Source organism: Pteropus medius, unplaced genomic scaffold (genome assembly GCF_902729225.1).
Source record: "Pteropus medius unplaced genomic scaffold, Ma_sr-lr_union100, whole genome shotgun sequence".
NCBI lineage: Eukaryota > Metazoa > Chordata > Mammalia > Chiroptera > Pteropodidae > Pteropus > Pteropus medius.
In genome coordinates, this window is record NW_024356249.1 from 5,812,198 (window position 1) to 5,840,185 (window position 27,988).

The window sequence follows — 27,988 nt, forward strand, 5'->3', positions numbered from 1 at the left end:
GGAACTTGCAGTCTGGTGAAAGAGGCAGGCTGCAGGACAAAGATGGAAAAATAACACAAGCACCAAAAAGGTCACCAGCAGTATCCTATGGATGCAGAGTCAGGAGACATCTTGATTCACCATCCTCATCACCTCCTCCATGTAGTCTCTGGTCTGTCACTGTTCCAACATACACCGAATTTAAAATAATACCCTAGATTTCATCTGGGGATGAGGGGCAGAGCCTAACGTGTCTCATGATGGTCACACAATACTTCCATCAGTGCCCCTCAGGCTGTGGAGCCATATCACACTGTTGGCTCAAATTGAGCTTTTGCTCAAATAAGACCCCCAGGGCCTTTTTACATCGACTGCTGCCAAGTTACATGTTCTCCATTCTGTATTCCTATAATTCATTTTTGGACCCAAAAACAAGACTTTGCATTTATCCTTATTACATTTCATGTTGTTAGTTTTGGCCCAGCATCGCAGCGTGTCAAGATAATTCTGAACCTCAATTCTGTCAGCTATCTTATATCTTATTTCTATCCCCTCCAGACTTGTGTCACTAGTCCATTTGATCAGCATACCTACTATACCCTCATGCAAGTCACCAATAAAAATGTCGACCAAAACAAGACTACGAGAATAGTCCAAAATTTCAATTGCTGAACCCTCTACAGACTTAAATATGACCATTGACCATTTGGGGTATGGATGTTTAAGCAGCTTTGAATTCACTGAGGGATATAATATTTTATTCAAAGTGCCTTGTCAAATGCCTTGCTGATATCAAGATACATTTGTTCTATGACATTGTTGAATATTATTTTAAATGTTTAAATTTCCTAAAGTGCTGCTATCTCCTTTAAGTTTGATGCAAATATCGATGTCTACATCAGGATATCAATAAAGAACATAGGGGTTACAGTTTAATAGATAACTTAAGAATAATGTTACACCATTTAATTATTACTCGTATTTAGGCTTTAAAGGGTACATTTGTTAGGGCATGCTATCTGCTGTTAAAAAAAAAAAAAGAGTGTCTCAAATCTCAATGACTTAAGACAAAGACAATAGAAGATTATTTCTTACTTACATGAGTCACATGGAGCGTCCCTGATTGACAGGCTGCCTTTCATGAGTCATTCGGGAAATCTAGTTTCTTATATCTTGTGGCTTCACCCTTCTCTTAGTCCTTGGCATTCTCTGCATTCAATAGCTAAAGGAAGAAAAGAAGAAATTATTACATGTACAGTGTTTCTTTGCTACAGGCCTGCACATCATTTCTGCATATTTCGCTGGCTATTCAGTCATGACTACCTTTACCTACATGGGAGGCTGGACAATGCAGTCTAAATATGCTCCTAGCAAAAAGAAAAAATGAGTGTAGTGAACAGCAAGACTAGCTCTAAAATGGACAGTAAACATAATTTAGGTGAGACTCACAATGCTATTTCAGGTCAAGTATTCAGTTAAACCTGCCGGTAGGGGGTTTAATGGATCAAAAATTGTAAGAATTGGGTTCAAATTCCAAGTCCATCATTTCTTAGGGGTAATATAACTTTGGATAAGTCACAGAACTGTAAGATTGCTAGGTCCATTGCTGAATACCCAGCCATAGCCCAGTGTCTGAGACATAGTTGACACAATAAATATTTGTCATTTGTTCAATTGTTGAATGAATAAATGAATTATCTTTCTGGACTCATCTCCTTATTTCTAAATTTGCCCTACATACCCTACAGGTTGTTGTAAAGATCAAATGGACTATGGTTATAAAAATGCTTTGAAAACTAAAAGTCATTGTAAAACATATAGAGTGTAATTATAACTCATGTTAAGATTGGCATTTGTGCCCACTGTGTCACAGTCTATGGAACTCCTCTGCATAGTTTTCTCTTATTGAACACAGCAGAACACAGGCAAGCCCCCAAAACCATTAAAGGTAAAGCTCTGCCCCATTTACATTTTTTCTGTGACTCAAAGTTCAATCACCAATGACCCCTCCCTAGTTAAATTTAAGAGGGAAGCCTTGAGAGCCTGTTGAGACTAAGACATGTTCTAAGACTCAGGGTACTACAAGAACTAATATAACTCATACTAAAATAGATTTTTTAAAAAACTGGTCCTACAGTTGGGGATCCATCTGACAGTTTTATACAACTGCATAATTTGTTAATAAAACCATTCAACAGAGAAAAATTAAAAATCTTCATTAAAACAGATCAAAAATGTATTTAATTGGAGGCCAAATTATAGATGACCTTAAATGCAAGGACAAGAAATTTAGACTTTATTCTATAGGCAATGTGGGGACCATTAACAGTCATTAAGCCAGGAAATCAAATGGACAAAGTGGTGTTTTAGAAAGATGACTCTGAGATAATTCAGAAGAACATGTATTAGATGGCTACTGCATTGGTCTTAGCATAAAGTCATGAGGTCTTGATATATGAGTATGGGGGAAGAAAACATAAAGCATAGATCGATGAAATGACTTCTAATTCTGATGATATGGCAGGCTAACATATCTGAAAACTCTTCCTTTAAGTATTGGAATGCAGGATAAAATATAACAAAAAAATATTTTTAAAGCAAAATTAAGATCACAGGAAAGAAGAGGAAATCACAGAAGGAGGAGGAACGAAACCAAATAAATTAGCATGTGAGCTGATGCTCCATCTGTCCTTAGAACTGGAGTAAGTCATAGATCTTCATAACCTTTAAAATTTGGGTTTTAATGACCACAAGAGATAAAGACTTGAACCTGCACGAGGTGGGGGTAGAAATAAGACTCCCACATGAAGCCAGGATCCTTGTAGGTCTGAACCATCAGAGAGAATATTGACCGCCCCTCCCCACCCCCCAAAAAAGTCTCAACCAGCAGAGCAAAATGACACGAAAAGTCATTTGTCTCTCGCTGTGGGAAAAAGTCTTTCCTGAGAATTTGAAACCCTGGACCTGGTCTACACATGAATTTGATTTTTAAAATTGCTCTGCTGAAATCCCAGAAACTTTGAAGCCAAGAAATTAATGTAAAAACTGGTCCCTAGCTAGCCATATTTTGGGAGTGCCTAGAAGAAGCAATTCCAAAAACACTCTAGAGAGATATTTTACAATCGAGAATACAGGTAGTTTCACAAAAATCAGCAAACCCTATGCAAGATAAGCTCACAATAAAAGAAATTACAAAACACTGAAGGGACAAATCCATCATGGGCAAAAGTCAGTAGAAATTACAGACAACAGAATCCCCCCCTCCTCGCCACCACCACCTCTTATCTCCCAAGGAATTGAGCTACTAGAACAATCTGAAAGGGAATACAAAATGAGCATATTTAGAATGATTAAAAAAAAGAAATCCACAAGAAAAACATAGGATGCCATCACCAAAGAAAGAAGAAGGAAGGAAGGGAGGGAGGAAGGAAAGAAGAAAGGGAGGGAAGGAGGGAGAAAGGAAGGAAAAAAAGAAAGAAGAAAAGAAGGAAGGAAGGAAGGAAGGAAGGAAGAAGAAGGAAGGAAGGAAGGAAGGAAGGAAGAAGGAAGGAAGGAAGGAAGGAAGGAAGGAAGGAAGACAAAGAAAAGAAAGAAAGGAAAGGAGAGAGAAAAGAAAGGCAAAAATTTTAAAGAACCAAAAAGAGAGTCTAGAAAAAAACACAATTATTAAAGTTAAAAACTCAAAGGATGGACTAAAGAGTAGATTAGACATATCTGAAGTATTTGAGAACAAGAAGACTAGGCTAAAGGAACATACCAGAATGCAGCTCAGAGAAATAATGAGGTGGAAAATTTGAAAGGAAAGTTAAGATAGAAAAGGCAGCATGAGAAGATTCAATTAAGTCAAAAGGATTTCTAGAAATGAGGAAAAGAGAATGGGGCTGAGGCAATATTGGAAAAGGTAATGGTAAGAATTTTCTAATTTGATGAAAATCACTAATCTTCACAGTGATACAGCACAATGAATCCTGAGCGGCATATATAACGATTTGTTGGGGACTATCTTCTTTGTGATGTATCCTACCATCAGACACCACCTGTGCTGGTTCTCTGCAGATTTGAGGCCATAGTTGTCATTAGCCAAAACAGATGCCATTGGCCAAATGACCCATCGTTTAGCTTTGTTCTTTAAGGGATGGAGAAGGACACACATTTTGTCTATCTACAGGAAAACACATGATTTCTGTTTGAAGTGACTGAGGCCGGAAAGGAAAGAGAGGGATCCTGTTGTTCAGAGGCTCCACTTTTTAAGGGTCAGTCTGGGAGGACGTAGAATGTGAAGTTGCATAGGGGGGAGGGGAGGGAGCTGCTGGTATGCACCCATAAGTGTGCCTTTTTCTGTACCTCTACTCTCTCATGCACATATGTATATGTACCAAGAGTTTTAAATATGTGTATGTTCTGTCCTCTTTGCTGGCTCACATCCTAAACTGGAATTTGAGACTCATCATGGGCTTTCACTGATCTTACGCCTCCATCAGGAGATATTTGGTCTTCACCCTGTCTGTTCAGATATAACACACTTATTACTCTCTCCATTTAAAAGAGATGTTTGGTTTGGGTTTTCGATGTTGGTGGTGATGGTTTTTAAAGCAGAAAGTGGCCTCTGCCTTCACTCCTTTTTCTCCAATAGGCATGTAAAAAAGAAGGACTCGCATTCCTATTTCTCCATGGAAGGCACTGTATGCGAAAAGCATTGAAGGCCAAAACCCCCTGGAAAAGATGCTTTTAAAAGTACTACTCCATATCTGGCCATTCCTCTCCTTCTGGGGTTTTGGCGTGAGTAGGTCTTGTAGATTTCCGGTCAGTGTCTTGGTGGGTTTTTTTCCTTTTAGTAGTAACGTCATCAGTTTTCCAGAGAGTGCTCACCAGTGCCCCCAAGATATCTCTCCAGAGGATACCTCTCAAGGACTCAATGAAACTCCTCATAACATGGACCCCAGCTGTGCCATCAGGAGCCAAAGGTGTCTATAGCTCTTTCAGGCACTGAGCAGTTTCCAGGTTTGCAAGCGGCCCTTCCCTAGCCTAGAAGCTCACTCTCCCCTCCATGTACCATGCTGCTTGACAAGGGCCGAGCCCACAAACACTGTCTTGTCTCAAATGGCATTCCCTTATTTTTCAGTGGTTTCCTCTGAGGGGCTCGTTGTACATCTTTGCCTCCTAGCAGTGTTTAATCGCGGGTAGCCATGACATTTTATAAAAGTCCCAAACACAACTTTAAAGTCCCTTATGGCAATAGGATGATATTTAAAGCAAGCCCCAGGAGCAATCCTAAGGACCTGATAATACTTGGAATAAGTATATAGATTTATTTCTGCTGAAAGCATCAAGCTCCTTTTAGAGCGAGAGCGAGAGCAAGTGAATGAGGACAAGGGAAGAGGGGAAAATGCCATTCCTTTAGCAGTGTTTGACTGTTATCCAAATAAGTGTGCTGCATGATACACACACACTCACCAGCGTATATGCATATATGGTATTACCACCCAGGTTTAAGTTCCAAGGTTTACTTCAATATTTCACCCATCTGAACATAGTTATTCAAATATACTGAATGGCATTTGTTAATGCACAGTGAGTTTTTCCATCAAGACCTCTCCAAATAGACTAATGTGTCTAAATTTTGAATTACGTGCTTTGACGAGGTGATGCATCAATATTAAGGCACTTCAAAGAGATACACTTGTGCTGCATCTACTTGACACCAAATATCTTGATGAAAACTGAAAACAGTGACTCTCAGACACTAATTTTCTGCATATCCAGATGGTTGGCATTATACAGAGTGTCTGGGTGGTACAAAATGATTCACTCTTGAAAAATAAAATGAATAAATTTCCTCATGAATTTTGAAAAGAGAAAAATCTGGCAACTTCAATGTGATTTTAAGAAATAGCTTTATAGAAAGCATTGTTTTATTGGTGATTATCTTTGGATACTAAGAGGAACTAGAAGTGTGTGCATTTTCTTTCTGAGCCTCTCCTCATGCTACGCAGGTTCAAGAATAATCTGTTTTCCTGTGTAATAACCAACTTAGCCCCTGTAAGTCTCTGATAATGTTGCTGTTGCATTTTAATAGCCTTTCAATTTTAATATAATTTGTTACTATAAATAACTTCATATAATATGTTCTATGAAGGATATTTTATATTATTATAATCCATCAAACTTAAAACATACACATTTTGTATGATATAAATTATATGTCATATAATTATTATATGACATATATGTAATATATAATTTAGCAGACATTATTAAGCACCCGATATGTGTATCACATAAAAAGATGTATAAAATATAAAAAGATGTACACCATATAGTCCTTGACTTCACGAAGTCTATCATTGTATTAGAGAGGGTTTGAGTTCTTCTATGTTTCTAGGAGAAATGTTTGTCTCTAAACACTGCGGGGCTGTTGTCTCATTCCTTATTCCTCCAGGCAGCGGAGTGCGGTACCTGGAGGTAATTTCAGAGACCTGACTGGGAAGTGCTGCTCAGCCTCACCTTCTGTGAGACTTGTGTGTCCAAACCTGCCTGTGGCTGGAGTCCGTCCGATTCTGGGGTTTCGTTTATTAGGGAGCCTATTGTTGCAGCCCAACAAAGCACCTTTCTTCAGAGCCAGGTGCATCAATAACAAAACATCGTTTTGATCTTATCTTCCACTCCTTCTCTCACTCCTTTGGTTCGGAGCTCAGGTGGAGAGGACAAGGGTGTAATTTATTGAGGTCTCCTCCAATCCCCAAAAGGGCAAGACGGGTAGCAGGTAATTATGACACAAAACACACTGTGATCAGGGCGGTGTGAGTTCCGAAGTGGAGGAGATCATTAGCAACGGTGAACTCACTTCAGTCAAGAGAATTGCAAAGAAGCAGGATCAGAGTGGGGTCGTCCATGCCTAGGGCCCATGCTGCCTCAGAACTTCCTGTTATAATTACATATACATATAGTATACAGCATATACTATGTATCACATATTATTTATGTATAGTACATGACCTATGTATAGTACATAATTTAATCAATAAGTTTAGTTATCAATGAATCTATGAATACAGTTATTGATCGAGTGATTTTGAGTTAGAGTTTTTTGTTACTTGCTGTTGAATGTAAAAATATAGCGTATGATTGTGTGATGATTGCGTATGATTTCCCCCCATTGTTCCTTTACCCAAGCCACATCCAGGTATAGCCTCAGCCAGTCTGGTGCCCCTTGCTGAGCAGTTCTAGACTCACACTGGAGGCAGCTGGCCTTGGTTTCTGGTATGGCCTTTTGAGGCAGTTGTAAGCACCACATCTGTGGATTGCTTGTTAAATCTTAACAGGTGGCCCCGGAGGCCAGAGGCTTGGGCTAAATTTGGCCTGCAGCTGAACCCCTCTCAGGATTGTGCCGCTGGACACTACTTCACAAATCCACACTAATAAGACTGGGAGACTTAGCAGCTTTGCTTAGTACATAGAAACAGACACGGAAAGGCAGCCAAAATGGGAAGACGAAGCAGAAAGCATATGAGAGAACAGAACGGGGATCCAGAAATAATGGAGTCAAGTAATCTAACAGATGCAGAGTTCAAAACACTGGGTATAAAGATGCTCAATGAACTTTTGGGAAGTGTAGATAAATTCAAGGAGAACTTCAACAAAGAGATAAAGTGAATAAAGAAGAGGATCAAATGACCTATATAGAGGATGGGAAAGCCAAGGACACTCAATCAGAATGGCAAGAAAAAAAAAGATGCCAAGACTATAAAAATAATCTAAGGAGCATAAGGGACAGTATTAAAGGTCAAAATATCGATCTGAAGGAAAACAAGATGTTGAACAGCTATTTGAAGAAATAATGATAGAAAACTTTCCTAACCTGGTGAAAGAAATGGACATACAACCCCAGGAAGCTCAAAGAACCCCAAAAACCAGGGATCCAAAGAGGCTCACATCAAAACACATCATAATTAAAATGCCAACAGTTAAATACAAAGAAAGAATATTAAAAGAGAAAAGCAGACAGTTACCTACAAGGAAACACTCATAAGACTGGCAGCCGATTTCTCAAAAGAAACTATGCAGGACAGAAGGGCTAGGCATAAAATATTGGACATAATGAAAACCCAGGATCTACAACCAAGAATACTTTATCCAGCAAAGCTATCATTTAGAGTCGAAGGACAGATAAAGAGCTTCCTGGACAAAAATAAGCTAAAGGAATTTATCACCACCAAGCCAGTATTACAGGAAATGTTGGAGGGACTTCTTTAAGAAGAAAAAACATGTATCAAAAAAAGGAATAAAGAATGGTAACAACTACATTCCTATCAATAAGTACCTCAAATGGAAAAGAATTAAGTCCTCCAACTAAAAGGTAGAATAGATGAAAGGATAAGAAAACAAGAAACCTACATGCTGCCTACAAGAGATTCACTTCAGATTAAAAGATGCGCACAGACTAAAAGGAAGGGGATGGAAAAAGATACTGCTTCGATGGATCTAGAAAGTATTTAAGTCAGACAAAGATAAACACTGTATGATTTCACTTATGTGCGGAATCTAAGGAATAAAAAGAACAAACTAAGCAAAAACAGACTAACAAATATAGTGGACAATTTGGGGACAGACAGAGGGGAGGAGGGTTTGGAGGACTGGGAGAATGTAGTGAAGGGCTGAAGAAATACAAATTAGTAGCTAATGGATGGTCACGGGGATGAGGAGCACAGCATAGGGAATGCAGTTAGCATTAATATGATGGCTAGGTGGAGGGTCAGGGGAGGGAGGGAGCAATTGGGGGGATTGTGTTACAAACTATATAGATATCTAACCAATGTACTGTATACTTGAAACTAATTTAAATTTTAAAATATTCTGTTAATGTCGTGAGCTGATGCAATTAGAAAGATCTTGATGTACAGAATTTGGAAGAAATAAATGTTCAAGAGAGAAAAGGATGAATTCGGGTTTGAACCCATTAAGATCAACACACTGGCAGGACAGATGGATGGAAACTTCCAGCAAGGATGTGGTAAAGCCAAAGTGGAGCCAAGAGACTTAGAGAAATAGAGAGTAGGTTGCAGAAATGAGTCACGAAGAAGGAAGCATTAAAGCCTTGAGACCGAATGAGTTTACCAGGAGAACACATAGAAGAGCATATGGAGAAGAGGGTCAAGGGCAGATTCTTGGAGAAAACTTGTATTTGAAGCTGGAAAAGAAGAGGAAGTGGAGGAGACATAGAGATAACAGGGAGAATAAAAGAGGTCTATTATCAGGGAAGACAAAGGAAGTGAGAATTTCTCAGGAGTGCGGGATGGTTAGGAGTGAGAAAAGAGGGTCAACCACATAAAGTGATTAAGCAAAATGAGAATAAAACTAAGCCCTGCATTTGCTAACGGGCTGGCTATTGACCTTTAAAAAATTCTTATGGAGCGATAAGAGCTGAAGCTAGACTGGCAGGATGAAGAAGGGAGTGGGTAGTATCGGAAACAAAGCAGTCGACACAGGTGACTTTCTAAAGAAGTTTTATGATGCAGAGAAAGAGAGTGGAACATTCGCTTTAGGGGAGAGCAGTGGGGGAGGAGGCTGTCAAAGGAGCAGGTAGAAGATGGAGAAGTAGAATCAGAACCAGAGACGTCTAGAGTGGGCAGAACGGATGACGGGAAGATCAGCGACGTAGACCAAATCCTGGAGCTGACAGTGGATGAGCAGTGAGGTAGGTTAGGGCGTTGCTTTTTGTTCGGGTCTGTGCGATCTGAACCTGGAAGTCTCCCCACTCTAGCACTACCTTCGTGCCCTCTCCCATTGTTCCCACGCAAATGCCAGCCCGTCTGACGTATAAAATCTTACGAATCGTGAGAGCCAAGTTTATGTTAATGCTAAAATTACCTCGTGCGTTGCTATTTTATAAATCGTGTTGTTCCTAATTATGATGTTAACCGTCATTTTATTTATTTATTTTTTAATTCTAAAAGATGAATAAGGCTAAAAAAAAAAAAAAACCACGTATAAATAAACTAATCCACAATGCTGGTTTCTGTGTTTCCTCATAAGACAGGATGTCAGATAGAAGACATTTCTGAGATATAATCTGTTATCGGCCTAAGTGCCACAAGTCTGGGTTTTTAAAAAAGCTTAAATCACATGCAATGCTCGCATTAACTACTTGTATTTCTGCTGATAATACCTGACACTCTTTTGATGATGAAAGAATTGGGAAGTTGGAGTCATTGCATGATGGATTTGACAGATGCTTTCCTGTTTTTCTCCAGAATTGCCTGGTCTGGGTGGGAAAACTGAAGGATCGCTCAGTGCTGTTTTGGTTTAGTTCTCTTTACTTATCTTCTAATGTTTGTGGGGGGTTGATTTATATCCACCGTCAGACACTATGGATGCTGTGAGAAAGAGAGAGGAAGGGAGGGCAGAAGAGAGGGACAGAGAGACAGACAATTGGGATGGAATTTGAATCCTGGTTTGGATTCTGGCCTTTTCTGCGAAAGGGGCAGTGCCCCAGAACGCAAACTCATAACTCACTTTAGGGCTAGTAAACTCCCCCAGCAGAAGCAGGAGCAGAAGCAGAAGCAGAAGCAACAGCAACTCCATGGCTCCAAGTCTGTGGATATTTCTGCTTGTGTGGTGCTTTGAGAATCCCTCTCTCAAGCTAAAAGACTCTGGGGCTTAGAGGCCATGGAGCCCAGCATCCAGGGGCTAACTCCCTCTGTGGGACTCCAGATATCCCTTTGTCTAGATTTAGCATTGGTACCAACAGCTTTCATTCCTTCTCATGGGAGCTTGCCTCACTGATGCGCACGTCTCCAATAGGCAGCAAATCATTTTCCTTATCTCCGTAGGTATCACTCACAGCTCCCCTCAATGTTGTCCCCTTTCGCACCTTGTCCCTGGACCGCAAGGAGGCAGACAGAGTCTGCCAGTTCTGTTAAGTATGAAGAAAGGACTCCTTCAGAAGGCAGAGCCCTGAAGTCAGAGCTAGTCTGCACAAGACAGCTGAAGTTCACTAGCCAGGAAAAAGGAAGGCCCTTGGCCAAGGGGTGCTTGGTGCTGTGAAAGCCCTCCAGATCTTTCTGACGTGTCCCCTTGCAGAGTTCCCACATGGACACAGGCCTGCCCTCCATGGGCTTTGTGCCAATCCTGGACCTGGGCTCCCCTCTTCCTTTAATCATCACTTAGCTGCCCTGTGTCCTGTTCATGTCTCCTAGGTGAGAGGCAGCAAAGGACAGAAGCTAAACAGGTGGACGTCAGAGACTGACTTGGGGTTTGCATCCCAGCTCTGCCATTTACTAGCTGAGTGACCTTGGGCAACTTATTTGACTTCTCTGTCCCTCGTTTTCTTCATCTGTAGGAAAGGAGTAATAATAATACCCCTGTGGTAAGGCATTTGTGAGGAATAGAGTTAAATTGTGCATGAAGCATTCTGTGGCGCCAAATAAGTGTTAGTTATTACCTGAAAAACTCCTCAAAGGCATTAAAAGTTTATGTGTTGTCTGTGATTCTTGTATTTTCATGAGAGCCTAGTGGAAGTGGTCCAAGGAATGAACTTCAAAGGATAGAATTATTGGGACAATACTGAGATCTTCCCATCACTCTTAAATCATACCAATGCAGCTGTCTAAAATACTGGTCCTTCTGGTCAGATATTCACTTAACTAATGCTTCCTTCAGTCAAGGAGAATGGGGTGATTGCTTAAGAACTGTCAGGTCAAAGAATTAATCCAAGAAGCAAGTCAGGCAGTACTAAAACAGAGCCAAAGTCATTCTCTCCAGCAAACATTATAGCACAAAGGAAAGAAAAGTCCTTTTAATTCCCAGTCATTCCTTTTTTTAGATTTTATTTTCCCCCTCCTGAATACAAAGGTTGGTAGCTAGTAGGATGTCCATAAAATAACTAATGCTAGTAAAAGAAATCACCAAAAATAGGAAGTTAACACAGATTTAGATGATTTACTTCCTAGTGATCATTCATAAATCTCAACTATGTCTGACTAAAATTCATTCATTAAGAATGAAAAGTAAAGACAGACTTAGATTAGTGACAAAGTTGGGTCCTGAAGAGTAGCAGATGAGTCACCAATGCTGAGATCTTTCACCCCCCACTCACAGCTCACTAACATCAGTAGACTCTGACCTCATGGAATGGACCTCTGTCGATTATCATTATCCATTATATTATCCATTATTATTATTATTCGACTTTTTAGGTTCTGTACCCTCTTCCAGTTTTGAGAAGGTTTCTTTTCCTATATACCTTGATATGAGACAAATGTAATTTCCATCATGGAAGCTGAAGACGCATTCTCCCAGAGTCCCTTGCAGTTGGGGCTCGGAGGATGACTGAGGCTCCGCCAGTCAGATGCACCCATTGAAGCCTTCCTTGCCTGGTGGTGCAAGGAAGAGCCCAGGAGAACCTTTTCTGGTGGTTGGAAGCGGCAGCGTCAACAATGCGGAGTTTCTAGTGGCAGCCGTGGCTGAGGAACAGCAGCTGCACATGACTTCAGAGGGCAAGTTGTGGCGTCCAGCATGATCCTCACTAGCTCGACTCCAGAGCAAGATTTTGGCTGTGGTCCTGGTTGCTGCCAGGCCTCATTTGTTCCTGCTCAATGTCTAAGCCTGGTTCTGAAGTCTGTGAAATACACAATATCCTTTTATTAAATGCTTTTTCTGCTTAAATCAACCACATCTGTTTCAGTTGTTTGCAACTATAAAACCCTGACTAATACAACTGGTGAGACAAGTTTTTTTTTTTTACTATCATGGCTGAGACTGCCAGCTGTCTGCCAATGTTCTCCATTTCATCTTTTGGTGATAGAACTCTGGATTTTAGCTGTATCCACAGCAGCAGCAGCAGGTCCTGATCTTACAAAAGAAAGGGAGTATGCTAATTCTATCCTATTGGTCTTTTCTGGGTCAGTTCAATTCATTGATATTTCTCTTCATTATGTGTTGCATTTTCCAGCTTTTTTTTTTTTTTTGTATGCCTGGTAATCTTTGGTGAGATGTTAAACCCTGTGAAATGTGTCTTGTTAGGTGCTGAATAATTTTGTATTCCTATAAATATTCTTGTTTTTGCTATGGAATGCAGTTAAATTACTTGGTATATTAGTCTCCTGATACTGCTGTAACAAATTATCTCAAACTTAGTGGCTTAAAACAATAGACATTTATTCATTTACAGTTCTGGGTCCAGAAGTCTGAAACCAAAGTGTCCGCAGGGCATTTCCAGAGGCTACAGGAGAGAATCTATTTCTTGCCTCTTCCAGCTTCTTGTGGCACCAGGCATTCCTCGGCCGCATCACTCCATTCTCTGCCTGTCTTCACATCAGCTTCTCCTCTGTGTCTAGTGTCCCTCTGCTTCCCTCTTATAAGGACACCTGTGATAGCATTTAGGTTTCACCTGGATAATCCAAAAGGTTCTCTTCACCTCAAGATCCTTAACGTAATCACACCTGTAAAGATCTTTTTTCCACATAAGGCAACAATTATTGGTTCCAGAAATGAGGACTTGATGTCTTTGGGCCACCAGTCATCTCATTACCTTTGGAAACAATTTGATCCTGTAGGTCTTGTTTTAAGCTTTGTTAGGTGGGACCAGAGCAGTGTTTTAATCTAGGGCCCATTTTGCTGCACAACGAAGGCAAAACCCTCTGAGAATTCTCCCTGATGCCCTGTGAATTAGAGGGTTTTCTATTCTGGCTAGTGGGAAGAAGAGTTATTCTTGATTCTGTGTAAGCTCTAGAGAATTCTCTTTCTAATATTCCCAGGTGATTCTTTTCCAGGTGTTGGCTAGTTTCTTCACACACATGTCGTCATCAGTGCTCAGAGGAGACCCAGGGGTGGGAGAACTATCTGTAGATCCCAGGGGCTGTTTCTCTGTGTAGCATCTCTTCTCCAGTGCTCTGTCCTGAGCACCCTAATGACCTGGGTTTCCGGGGATGAAATTCCCACCCCACTTTCTCAACACTGGATTTCCCATCCTGCACCGTGGCCTGGAATGACCGTAGAGTTTATTTCAATTTCTCAGAGATCATTGTCCTTTGTTGCCTGATTTCCAATATCTTGAAAACCATTTTTTCACGTTTTAACTTTTGGTTATTATTGTTTTAAGTGAAAGGATAGATTCAGTTCTTGTTATTCCATCTTAGCTGGAAGGACAAAGCAGGTATTTTTTTTTTAATGGATATTATGACCAAATTTGCCCTCCCCTTCCTATTTCTCCCCTCTTGCTGACTGGAATGTGGATGTGATGGCAAGAGGTGCAGCAGCCATAATGGACTGTGAGGTAGGTGCTGAGTATTGAGGTTAACAGAAAAAAATAAGATAGAAGGGTGCCAGCCCTGCACTGCCAATGCAGACTTTTACATAGAGAGAGATACATTTCTACTTTGTTCGTGCCATCATATTTTTAGATCTCTGGTTCTGTAACGTAGCTGGTATCCAATTAATATGAAGGTTATTTATAAAACATCATAGTGTCATCTGTTTTTGCCCTTTCTGGCAGAGTGAACTGAAAAATGATCTAGTTTTTAACTCAATGGTGCCTATGGGCCCCAATAGCAGTCTGTGGTCACATTGTCCTCAACAATTTAAGAATAACTTCCCATGGGGATAAATGCATATATATCTGTGTGTGTGTGTGCGTGCGCATGCACGCATGTGGGTGTTGCATAAACAACCAACACCATTACTTACTTTTATTTCTAACAAAGAATATTTGCTTAATAGCCTTTTATGTCATCTAATTGCTAGTCCAAAGGCCTACATCTGGCTCATCACCTGTTTTTGTACAGCCCACAAGGTAAAAATGGTTTTGACATTTTTAAATAGAAGGGGGAAAAAAATCACAAGAATTTTTTTGACAAGTGAAAATTACATGAAATTCAAATTGTAGCAGCCATATATAAAACTTTATTGGAACACAGTCACACTCCTCCATTTATGTGTTGTCTGTATACTGCTCTGCCCATACTTTGGTGACAGAGACCGTATGGCATGCTAGTCTTAATATATTTACTATCCGGTTCTTGCAGAAAAAGTATGCCAACCTCTATTTTAGTCCTAAGAACACTTCTTTAAGCTCTGACTCTACCACTTAACAGGCATTTGGATGGCATAGTTATGTAACAGGAAGAGGATCTTTACTTAACAGCAACAGCAAATGATTTAAAAACAAAAAACAAAAAACAAAAAAAACAAAAAAACCAGGGCCATCAGCATCCAATTCACTCACAAAGCTCTGGAACATGTAACCAATAGAAGATTCACACGGCATAGTCGATAGCCATTGGCACGGCTGCTCTCCAGGTATTTTAGGCCGCCGTGGAGAACTCAGCCTAACCAAGGTTTTCCACTCACTCAGCCCTCCAGATTTGGGATTAGACTATTCTTGAGGTTTCCCCTCACCTCTACCTCCAGAAAAAGAGAGAGTGGGGAACTTGCATTTGAAAAAATTCTCTTTATAAATAACGTATTGGGATATTTCAAATCCTCATAATTCAAATTGACCAATAACACAACCATGCTATAATGATAAATGTGCCTTTCTCTCCCACATAGAGAAGGATCTTGCTTCTGCCTCATGCTTTATTCTACTGGCCAAAAACTTTGGGAGAACTGTTGACTAATGAGAGAGGAAACGCTCACTTTAGTGTTGATTTAAGTGGGACCCTAAGTGAAAAACCCCTAAACTGTACGACCTCTCAGGCTCTGTTCATGTTTAAGAGAGGGGTAACATTTGTCAAGCACCAACTGTTAGAAATCAGGGTACTGCAGAATCACAGAGCGATGTTAACATATGTGGTCTGGAACTGAGGAATAGCTGAATCCTGTTCTAAATCACCCACTTTCGAAAGCCTCCCTGAGAGAGATAAGTGTACAAATTATAAAACCAGACCAAGTAACACTTTGTTCTCAGCAGGGTTCAGATACCACATGCAATAAAAAATTTAGGGAGCCAGCTGAGCCCACAGAAGCTTCCTTTGTTCCATGGGAGAGAGGCCTGAAGAGGTCTGTCTCTGTCAATTTCTCCACCAAGGTCCAAAACTACTGGGTTAAGGCAAGTCTCCACTCAGCAAAAGAAAGACTTGCTTTGAGGCCATTGAGGAGCTAGCCTGGGCTCTCCACATGGATGCCCAGGTCAGACCAGCGGCCACGGAGGACAGGAACAGTGTCAGTGTCTGATGAATGAGAACGAGGTGACAAGTCTTCCCAATTCTGAGGCGCAAGCCCTGGACCACCGAATCTCGTCATCCTCAGAAGTGGAAGAGAAAAGGGAGTCTCGAGGGAGAGGGAGCTGACCGAACCCGTGTCCGCAACTTCCTAATCAAAGGGAGCTGACTGCGGCTTCGCAAAAAGAGGAGGAAGCAGAAGCCAGCCCCTTTGATGGGCACTCAGCCTTTATCTTAGGACACTGATGTCCCCCCGACTGGCGCGGTGGCTGGCCAATGTCCTGAAAGCCAACCAGCCATGTCAGAGGAGGGGAGGGAGGTGGAGTGTTGAGCTCCCCCTGGAGGCAGGGCCCATGACAGAGCAGAAGTTGTTCCAGGTTCACCCTCATGACACTCCTCTGAGGTGACCCTACCGCATCCATTGAACATCAGGGAAACTGATGTCTATCCTCAAAGAGGCTGAGGATTTGGGGAAACAGTGTGATACAGCGGAAAAATCACAGGCTTTGCAGTCAAACAAACCCAGGGTGACTTAGCCAGCTACTGACTATACGATTTAGCCAGGCTACTTCAAAACGTTATTGTAAAGTGAAATCTCATGGCATATACAAAACTAGGATTAAAGGTGGCATATAGTAGGTGTGGGGCGAGTTTAGTTATTTTCCTGTCTTTGTCCTAGATCACAGATTCAGCCAGCAGCTAGAGGAGCTGGAGTTCAAATCCTTGTCTTCCTGATTCAGAGCCCCTTCTGTGGGGCCTTCTTCTCGGCTTCCCAAGAATAAAATCCTGGTCCCTTTCAAAGGGCTTTCCCAGTTAAGCTGACTAATATCTTCACAGCTAAGAAACGAGGAGATGGTTTCCAAACAACCCCTTTTTAGGGCTGGAGTCCTACCTCTTCCCCACAGCCTCTGTACTCACTTCCAGGCAAATATAAACCCTCCTTGGTATGGGGCTGGAACTCAGAAGGCTGCCAGCCTTACCCTTCCTTTCCCAGTGATTTTTTAAGCTCACGAGGGGAACCCTCAAAGGGGATCCCTCTGGGCAGCAGAGTCCATCCCTTTTATGGACAGATTCTCTTGCTGCTGCATAGCAAACCCTGAGCACATATTTTTGGCATGCAAAAGGCCACAGATCTCTTTGTCCACAAGGCAAACATACTTTGAGTTCACAACAGCAGCTCAGTTTTAAAAGGTTTCTGATCCCATTGAATGCCTCCCCTAGCCAGACTTTTTTCTCAGACTTAATAAATAGTAAGGTACCAAAGCCGAAAAGGATCCCCTATTTACAAAATGATTTGTTCGACTGGTTACCTTTAAACTAAGGTGCCTCCACCTCAGCACTAATGAAATTTTGGAGCACCATCACACCCCACGCCACCCCCAAATTGTAATAGTCAAAAAGTCTCCAGACCTAATCACATGCCCCCTAGGAGGCAAAATTGCACCCACTTGAAAACCACTGCTCTAAACAGGCCTGGTGTGGAAGTGGGTTTTGAGCCTACAGTTTTTAACTTTTTCTTCCATCCTGGACACCTCAAGCCATCAGTGAGCCCCGTACGGATGGATTGAAAGGAGCTGAGGGCGGTGGTGTATAGCACAGTAGAGAGTGGTTTGTCATCTTATTTCTAACTCAACAAACACCAAGACAAGAGGACCGGGGCAGGGCTCTAAGCCAAACTGACCCTAAACAATCCCTAAGGTGAACAAAGCTTTTCTGAAATATTAAAATCTCAGGCTAAGAGGCAGAAACGGCATGGGAACTTCAGAGTATCCTGAATGCACTTCACATGTGATTTCAGTTAATCCTTGTTACAATTAGACAAAATATAGGTGTTGTGTCTTTTTCCAGAGGGAACCAAAACATGAAAAGCTCAAGTAATTGGTTCGAGGCCAGTCAGCTGATAACTGGTAGAGGTGGGCATAATACTCAGATGCGGATGGGGGTGATAGTTAATATTAGAGATCAATTGGTGTTCGGGTTCGGCCAAGGACTCGAATACATCAAGTATTTTAATCCTATTGTTTGGGTTGTAGATGGTAAAACTGGGGCAGAGGTCAAGTTAGCCCTTGTTGTTTAGCTATTTTTCCCAAACTTCCAGGTGAGGCAGCCCAGACACAGGCTCCATCTATTTTTACAACCACCCTTAGCCACTCAAATTCCCTCTTCCCTTGGCTATTTGAATCCTGGTGCCCCTGGAGCCACTGTGACCCCGGACAGTTGCTAGTTCTCAGCCTGATCTCTCTAGATCCTGAGCAGCCGGATTCTCCGACATTAGCCAGCCTCTGGAAATTCAGCCCCGGTGGTCGTCTGCAACTCCGATTCCCTACATTCAAAGAGAAGCCCACCTGCCCTTGTATTATCCTACAGGAAAAGTGCCGCCTCCCCAAATGATGCTGTGGATTAGTGGAAGTAAAAGTATAAAAAATAAACAGGAAAAGGAGGATAGAGATGGAATAAGAATTGGTAAAAAAAAAAAAAAAAAAAAGTAAGGAAAACAAAATCCTGCACAATAAACAGTGCGGAGTTGGAAAGAACAGACCACTGAAATCAGAAAGATTAAGGGAAGAAAAACAAAGAGAAGGAGAGTAGTTAAAAGATAGGAAAGAAAGAGATGGAGAGAAACGTAATTGGAAGAAAGAAACGATCAATAGAATCTGCTCCAAAGCCATCTTTGTGGCTATCGACTTCTGGCTAGCTTTTAATCTGAACACTTACCTGTGAGCCAATGGCAAGATGTGTGCACAACTCACACAGTAAAAACTTCCACTTATTAGAACCTAACCATTCCAGGCTATTAAATGAGCCAGAATGGTTTAGCTCTATTTTTAGGAGAAAGATGGAAACAATCAAAGTAAAAAGCTACTGTTAAAAATTCAAAGGCAAAACCCCACGGGAGAGCCTGAGCATAGGTTCACACGTACCTAGGTGCCAGATGGAACTGTCACAACCAAGTACTGAGGTTGCTTTCCATAAATCACACTGGACAAGTGGTCCCATTATTAGAAAATCTTACCTACGTGATCGAAAATATTCTTCAAGCAACTGACCCAAAATCCACAAAAATACAGTCGTTACCATTTTTGATCACTTACAATTACTCCTATAGCAATGCTATAAGGTGAGGACAATTGCCCCGGTAGATGGGAACAGAGACACCGTAGCCAAGAAAGATTGAGTAACGTGTCCAAGGTCACACAGCTAGTCATTGGGATTGACTCTAGACCCCTCAGTCTTTCCCCTAAGCCACACCCATCACACACACACACACACACACACACACACACACACACACACACACGCTGCCATCTGGTTGTAGTCAATGCACAGTTTTTGCTACAGTGAAACAGTAAACCCAGAAATTCTAAATTTTTTCTTTTTAATCCACAAAAGCTGAAACAAAATCATGCTTTGTGTTCAATTCATAGAATTACAGAATTCAAGGACTGGCAGGGATGCCATGGTCGTGTGGTCCCCTTTCCTATTTTTTGCACATGAGCTAAACCAGGCTCATTGAATTGAAAGGTCCAAAGTCACAGTGTTAGTCACTACAGTTAACTAGAAAATCAAATTAATTCAAAATCCCCATTCTTGAAAATATCCTGTCCCCGAGGGCTTTCTCATGCCCTTGAAGGCACATTCTTCTCTCCCAGAGGGCTGCTTGGCTGTTCTCACGATAGCTGTGGGGGAGGTGGAGTCTCCCAAACGCATCACTTGCCTCCCTCCAGTGGTGGGTGGTGGCACAGGAGGTCTATTAGGTAGACCCCAGGGTTGTTGGGGTGCAGGTAGGGGAGGAGGCCCAGGAGGTCTATTAGGTAGACCGCAGCTTTGCTAAGAAGCTATGTGGCAGAAACTAAATCAGCAGTTTCCAACTCTGCTTGATACTGTTACTTTTATAATCTATGGTTCCCTTTAAATATAATGTAACATAACAGGCTTATAATTCAAAACACATTTATACAAAATGTAAAATACATACTGTACAAGCCCATGAATATATAAGAAGCAATGTTCCCTTCAGGCCTCCTATTGAAAGCAGACAACACTTCTTCAAACAAGCTGACGTTTTGTGTCTGCTTGCTTTCACACTCTGCATTATCCACTCGCTGTTGTTTTCCTATCGATCAACTGTTAAGTTTCACGTGGGTCCTCTGGCTGGTATGTGAGTGCATGTCAAGCGCTTGTTTTCTTTCAGGACAGACATTTCCCGCTGTGCTTTTCCTGGATTTGAACTATTTTTATTATTGACTTTATGTTGCCATGGAGACGGGGAGATCACAGATGTTAAGAGTTGAAATCTAGGGCCACAGGAGACATTTATCATTGTACTTGGTATGAAGTGGGCTCTTGTTCCCCGTTTCGGCAGAGGCCAGTGTTTATTTTATAAAGAAGTTACTAATGAGGGCTCAAGCCTAATGAATAATATGAAACTCTGCTTCACCTCACTGGCACATGCTTTCGACAGCAGCGAGTTATCTTATTGGAGAATAAGGTGGGGCTCATGAAAACACAGAGATTAACAGCTGTCTGTCAGTTTTCTCCCCGTGTAGGAGACAGAATGATGTATCAGAACAAGAGACCCATTCATCATTCTTTCTCAGCCCCTGAAGAAGAGAAACTTTCCCAAATTATTTCAACCATGCTCCGCAAGGAAACAAAGAACCTGGGGGCTCACCAGGATGCTGCCATCATCACTGATGAATGTTTGCAGAATGTCAGTGAACAAAGCGTGAGCCTGAACCACATGAAATATGGTGGGCAATACTAGGGCTACGTGCTAAAACCATACCGTGGAGGTTAAAAACAAACAAAAACCCCTTATGATTTTCAAGGTTCTGTGTAGTCAAAGCATAACCGGATTGGAACAGAGATAAAGACAAGGAAACAAAAACTTACTGCAGGTATCTTTGGTGATTGACCCTGAACATGTTGGCTTATGAGCCAGTACCTTATAGGATTCATTTCCCTAGAGCCAACCAAGGTAACTGGTGGTTGCTGTCACTTTGTCATAGCAGATCAGGTCCTTAACAGTTCCTTTCTGCACACATGCAAAGCCAGTGATGTCTAAACAAAACAAATATATAAAGACGGAACAATGACAAAAGCCTGACCCCAGCAAAACAACCCAGTGTTTTGAAAACTCTTTCCTAGTTGCTGGTGCTTTTTCTGCGGTTGTGAGCAAGGTAACAGGGTTACTTTGATTTCCCAAGTGGGCTCTTTCAGGTTATTAAAACTAAAGGGGTCCTTAGCAGTGACACTATTCTGCATGACACCGTAATAATGAACACATGACATTACACATTTGTCAAAACCCATAGAACTATATAACGCAAGAGTGAACCCTGATGTAAACTATAGACTTTAATTAATGATAGTGTATCAATACTGGTTCATCAGTTCTAATACTAAGAGAAACTCTGTGTGTGTGCGTGTGTGTGCGTGCGTGTGTGTGTGTTTGTGTGCGTCTGTGTGTCTGTGTTAGGGGAAAGGGTATATGAAAACTCTGCACCTTCTGCTAAGTTTTTCTATAAACCTGAAACTGTTCCAAAAAAAGTCTATTATATATATATATTTTCAAAACTACAGTGGCTTAACCTTGTTATTTTGAGAGATAATGTGGTAATAGAGTTTCTTTACTAACAAGAATAAAAAAAAAACAAACACCAATGATTTATCTCATTTGGCATTGATCTTCAGTGTGAAAAGTAAATTCTAGGACTCAGTATTCATATTGTTCACATAAAACATGAAAGTTTACAATATAAATACTGCTTCTTAGTAAAATTGACGATTTGTATGGCACTACTCAACGTAGTTCTGAAAGGAGCTATCATCTTATTAATAGCTAGTACACATCCAGTCAACATATAGGGAACACTAAACTAACTTCGGTAATTGTTTTAAAATAGACTATTCTTTATGAATTTTTTCCCCTGACATTATCTTCATACTGTCCACACAGCTAGCTTATATTTTTGGCGATTTATTTGATGGTGTTAAAAACTGATCTAATCATCTAAAAATGTTTTCTGTCGTATGTATGTCAAAAGTTTTAGAAAGTAAATCTTTCTCATGTTTTTTCTGCGTGCACTTATAATACAAAGGCGAGCAGAGCAGAGTCTTGTCCACTAGATCTAACAAGATTTCACAAAATCGCAGCCTTTGAATTAATTCGTCCAGCTCATTGGGTGATTCCTCTTGTATTCTGCACCATATTCTCATCAGACAACGGTAATGGTTAAATTTTTTAAGTAGCCACTTGCATTGTCGGTAAAAGAACATTTAACAGTATTTTCCCTGATGGAACATTCCATTCTCTCTCACAGAGCGCACCTACTTTGAATGATTCCGCATGCGAATTTTCATTGTCAGATTTAATTTTAGTTCATTTTCAGTTTTCTAGGAATGGTCATCTTAAAACTGTACGAGGTAAGATGTCAATAGCTTTATTTTTATTCTCACTATATTCTGCTTCAAAATACCATTGTAACTTGGCAGGCATCATAGAACTATTTTGCAAATTTTTATTGCATGAGGTATATCCAGTAACTTTTAGCACCATAAAAGGTGACAAATAATTATTACCACTCTTCTTGTCTTTGCATGACTTTATGACAGGGTGTTCCACGCACGGCCTTTGTTTTCTGGGCAGGTGCTCCATTCTGGTCAGACTCATCAATATTATCTTGATATATTCCTTATTATAAGCATAATTATTTCATCCCATTCGGGGGAGATAGATATAAACATAAACTCTCTCTCACACACACATACATATGTGTGTGCGTATGACATTAATAAATAGGAAGGTCAGAGCATAGAAAACTTAATTCATTGAAACTGCTAGTATATGATACTATTGTAATGCAATGCATTACATATTCACGTGGTATTGTACAACCAATTTCTACCCCATGAGGAGAGCACATGCCAAACATATGCTCCCAAGCCTTGCCCAGCATTTGATGGAGCATGGTTGCTCCCATGTTAATGGAGAGGACACACTTGGAATAATTTACCCTAGGGGATGTGCACAGGCCTTGGATTCAGAAACAGATCGGGGCACAGCTACGAGCTCCATTCAAAGGCACATCTATCTATAAGACATTCACATATAGACACAGAGACATCAAGAGACATGCCGTTTCCAGGTCCGAGCTAAACCGAGCTCACCGAGCAGTATAAGTCCCTGTAGTTAAGATCTGGTGCGTGTCAAATTAGAGCATGTGTTTATTTCTATAGTTTTTCTTTTTTTTTTTTTAAGACTTGAAGTATATCTGTTGAAAAACGAAGCTGGAGTTCTATACCTGTGGAATCTGCGACAAAGCATCGCCTCGTTCCACTGATAACATATGACAATGTAAGAATGGAACAGAGCAAAACAATCAGGAAAAGGAAGCCCCTTCCCTCACTAGGCACACACGAATCTGCAGCTGCACGCAGAGAGAAGAAATTGTCTGAGAGCAGGAGCAGCATGAATAGAACGTGAGCTTCTCTACAGAATTTTCTCTGAGTGAGAAGCGGACAGAGACTGCAAGAAGAGGGACCTCTGAGGACAGGAAAGATCCTGCCAGAAGACAGGCCCTGAGGTAGTCAGCCAGGAGATGTAGGAAGCCATTGAATATCCAACTTCCTGGTTATGGTACCACGTAACTGGGTGAGAATCTCTTCCTCTTCTCCATACCAACACTCCTCCGTTCGAGACATTTCTTCTCTCCGCTGTTTGAAGTCATTTGAAACCCTCCCCTTCCACGTCTTTTCTTTACTTCATTAGCTTGAGTGTGTATCTTCCAAACCCTAGGCTAGGCTAGGACTAGCCGGCCAAGGCAAGACTGCGCCCTGGCCTTGTGGAGCACAGCCACCTACGAGCTTGTGTCCTCCACCCACCTCCTAGAGCCGGTGCACAGTGTGGCCTTCGACCCCTGAGACACTAGTGAGCTTGCCTGTATGGGCCAGGGCACCCTCACCTTGTGGCTCATGCAGCATTGTGGGCCCAGCATCATCCTCCAGGTGCACCAAGATCCCATCCCTGAGGCAGTGGGAGCAGGTGAGCTGACCTCTCTGTGCTATGGGCTGAGTCCCTGCTTTACTGCGGCTCCGATGCTGGCCAGATCTGTGTCTGCGACACCCATGCCCAACGCTGCTTCCTGGCCTGGGGGGGCAGATGACGGTGAGATCAGAGTGCTGCTGTGCTCGGTCTCACGGCCGGTCAGTGGCAGTAACACCATGGGAGCTGTGCCAGAGCTGAGGCTCAAGGGCTCGGGTGCCAGTTCTAGCACCGTGCTCATGGAGTGCAAGCTGACCCTGGACGGAGATATCGTGAGCGCCATCTTCCATGACAGCATGGACATGGGCATGGTAGGCACCGCGGCGGGCACACTCTGGTATGTCAGCTGGGCTGAGGGCACCAGCACCTGCCTCATCACCAGGAGCAAGGTGAACGAGGTGGTTCTGAGCCCCAGTGAGTCCCACTGTGCCACGTGCGGAAATGACGGAAATATGAGGGTGTGGTCCTTGGCCAGCAGGGAACTGGTGATCTAGTTCCAGGTGCTGAACCAGAGTTGCTCCTGCCTGGCTTGGAGCCCTACTCCTCGTGAACACCCAGAACAGCAACACGTGGCAGCGGCTTATAGTGATGGCACACTGTGTGTCTCAACATCTCCCGAACCGCAATGGGGCTCAAGATGCACCCCCATCCTGGTGCACTGACGGCCATTGTCTTCTCTGCTGATGGTCAGACTATCCTCTGTGGAGACAAGGATGGGCTTGTAGCTGTGAGCTGCCCCCGCACAGGGATGACCTTCTGTGTACTGAGTGACCACCAGGGTGCCCCAATCTCCACCATCCAGAGCACGAACAAGGAGTATATAGAGAGTTTGGGGTGGAGGGCATGGACTTGTGGTTGGCCGCCAATGGGGACCAGCGGGTCAGCATCTGGGCCTCCGACTGGCTCCGGGGCTGCTGTGAGCTCATGGTCTGGCTGAGCTTCCCAGCGCCCACCCTCCTGGAGGATCCAAGCTGCCCACCGCCTTCCCTTGCTGCCTTCTGCCCCTGGGCTAGGGCACTGCTGGTGTGTACGAGGCTCGACCCACATCCAGAGGTGGTCCTCTACAGCCTCCGCCAGAAGCAGGTGGTGGAGAAGATCCCTCTGCCTTTCTTTACTGTATCCCTGAGCCTGTCCCCTGGGGCCCACCTCATAGCCATTGGCTTCACTGAGTGTGTGCTGGGGTTGGTGGACTGTGTGACGGAGGCCACACAGGACTTTGCTGGCCACGACGACTGGGTACAGCTTTGCAGGTTCAGCCCATGTGCCCATCTGCTCTTCACAGCGGCCCACAATGAGATCTTGGTGTGGGAAGTCACAGGCTACTGAGCCACAGGGGAGACACTGGGGTCAGGTAGATCCTGCTAGTCACACTGGGTGCCTGGCCTGGGCAAAGGCTCTGTCAAGAAGCTGGGTTAGCGGAGAACTTCGCGCTGAGCCAGGATGGCTAGGTAGGCCTGGCCCCTCCACACCAGACAGGCTCAGGACTATGTGTGTAAATCATCTAGACCCTGAACAAATGTAAAGGGCTCTTTGCCTGAGTACTTTTTATATTTCTGCCTGTATAGTTGAAATAAATGTGGGCATTGTAAAAAAAAGAAAAAAAGGCCGGTTCACAGAAAAATGAGAAAAATTAATTCATATAATATAATATACGAATAAATGTACAACTATATTTATGAATTGGTGTATATTAGTTAAGCTAAATAATAATGTGTCTTTAACAAACAGCCCCCAATTTCAGTAGCTTAGCAAAATAAAGGTTTATTTCTCAGTCCTGGCACGGTTGCGAAAGGTGAGGACTGTTAATTAGTCATCCTGGGCCTTGTGCTCCTTCTATTCAGGGGGTCTGCCATCTTCTAGGACATGGGAAAGAAGGGTGGAAAGGGCACACCTGCTCTTAGCCACCTGGCCCAGAGGTGGCATGATCCCTTCCGCACTTGCGTTGGTGGGAACCAGTCACACAGTCTTGCCTAAATGTATGGGGGCTGGAAAAGACAGTCCTGCAGCATATCATGAAAGGAAAGAGCACAGGTATTGGCCACAACATAGCTGGACTGTGCAACAAGGTTAAGGCTATCCAGTAAGCTTTCGTGGAAAGGAGTCTTTCCTATTTTTAGTTTATGTTCTTACATTTTTTTTAGATGTAAAAGGTTTTTTTTGTGTGTGTGGAAAACTGATAATTATAGAAGAGAGGGGTTTTTTTTGTTTGTTTTTTCTTAATGCTACTATTTGGCAAAATAAAATGTTGTCAATCTTTCATTGACTCCACACTCTTTAATATTTTTTTTTAGAGAAGGTCATTCTGGCTTGCTTATGAATTCCTAAAGTCTGGGACCATTGGCTTATAGAACATCCAAATATTAAGAAGCTTTTCCTGGATCTAATGTCTCGCTTCATAAAACTACTTTTATCTTTGAATGGTACGGCATTTGGCCACAATTATTTTTAGTTTTTTGTTTTTATTTTTTTCCCAATTCTTTTTATTGTGATAAAGTGTTATAACATACAATGGACCATCTTAACTATTTTTAAGTATAGTATTAAATACATTCATAATGTTGTGCTTCCATGGCGACTACCCAGCTCCAGAACGCTTCATCTTGCAAAACTGAAACTCTGTATGCATTAAACATCAACTCTCTGTTTCTCCCTTCCTCCCACACCCTGGCAACCACCATTCTACTTCTGTCTCTATGATTTTGACTACTCTAAGTACCTCATACCTCATATAAGTAGAATCATACCATATTTATCTTTTTGCGACTAGCTTATTTCACTTAGCAAAACGTCTCAGGTTTCATTCATGTTGTAGCATGTGTCAGAATTTCTTTTCCAAGGCTGAATAATATTGTATTGTATGTATATACCACATTTTGCGTATCTATTCATCCATCAATTGACACTTGGGTTGCTTTCATATTTTAGCAATTATGAATAAGGCTGCTATAAACATAGGTATGCAAATGTCTCTTCAAGACCCTATTTTCAATTATTTGGGGTTTATAACCAGAAGTGGAATTGCGGGATCATGTGGTAATTCTATTTCTAATTTTTTAAAAACCACCGTACTGTTTTTCATAGCTGCTGTACCACTTTACATTCCTAGCAACAGTGCACGAGAGTTCCAGTTTCTCCACATCCTTGTCGACACGTGTTATTTTCTGCTTTTTTTTTTTAATAGTGGCCACACTGAAGGGTGTGGCCACTATTAAACCATCATTATGGTTTTCATTTTCATTTCTCTGATGATTAGTGATGTTGAACATCTTTTCATGGGTTTGTTGTCCATTTGTATATCTTCTTTGAAGAAATGTCTATTCAAGTCCTTTGCCCATTTTTGAATTGAGTTGGGTTTTTGTTGTTGTTGTTGTTGAGTTTGGGGAGTTCTCCATATATTCTGGATACTAATCCCTTATCAGATATATGATTTGCAAATGTGGGTTTCCTTTTTGCTCTGTTGATAGAAAATTCTGTGGCATAAATTTTCAAATTTTCCAGAAGGTCAATCTGTCTATATTTTCTTGCCTAGGCCTTTGGTATCATATCTAAGAAATCATTACCAAATCCAATGTCATGAAGTTTTTGCCCTATGTTTTCTTCTAAGAATTTTATAGTTTTAGGTCTTACATTTAGATCTTTGGTCCATTTCGAGTTAATTTTTATATATGGTATGAAGTAAGGGTATTTACCTAACACGTACTCTTTGAAATTGCAAAACATTTTCTTGATATTCCTTCTATAAACTCCAACAACTATGTAAGTTCAGGAGGATCCAAAAAAAAAAACAAACAAAAAAAAACCCTCATTT

General features: G+C 41.8%; 1 long non-coding RNA gene across 1 annotated transcript in view; it reads right to left on the reverse strand.

The window, feature by feature from the left end:
• The window catches only part of LOC120601005 (uncharacterized), a 61,721-nt gene that overhangs the window by 13,488 nt on the left and 20,245 nt on the right, over window positions 1–27,988 (reverse strand). Inside the window, exon 6 of the long non-coding RNA XR_005652341.1 lies at window positions 1,079–1,201. This is a non-coding gene — a long non-coding RNA (uncharacterized LOC120601005). The remainder of the gene's footprint in view (window positions 1–1,078; window positions 1,202–27,988) is intronic.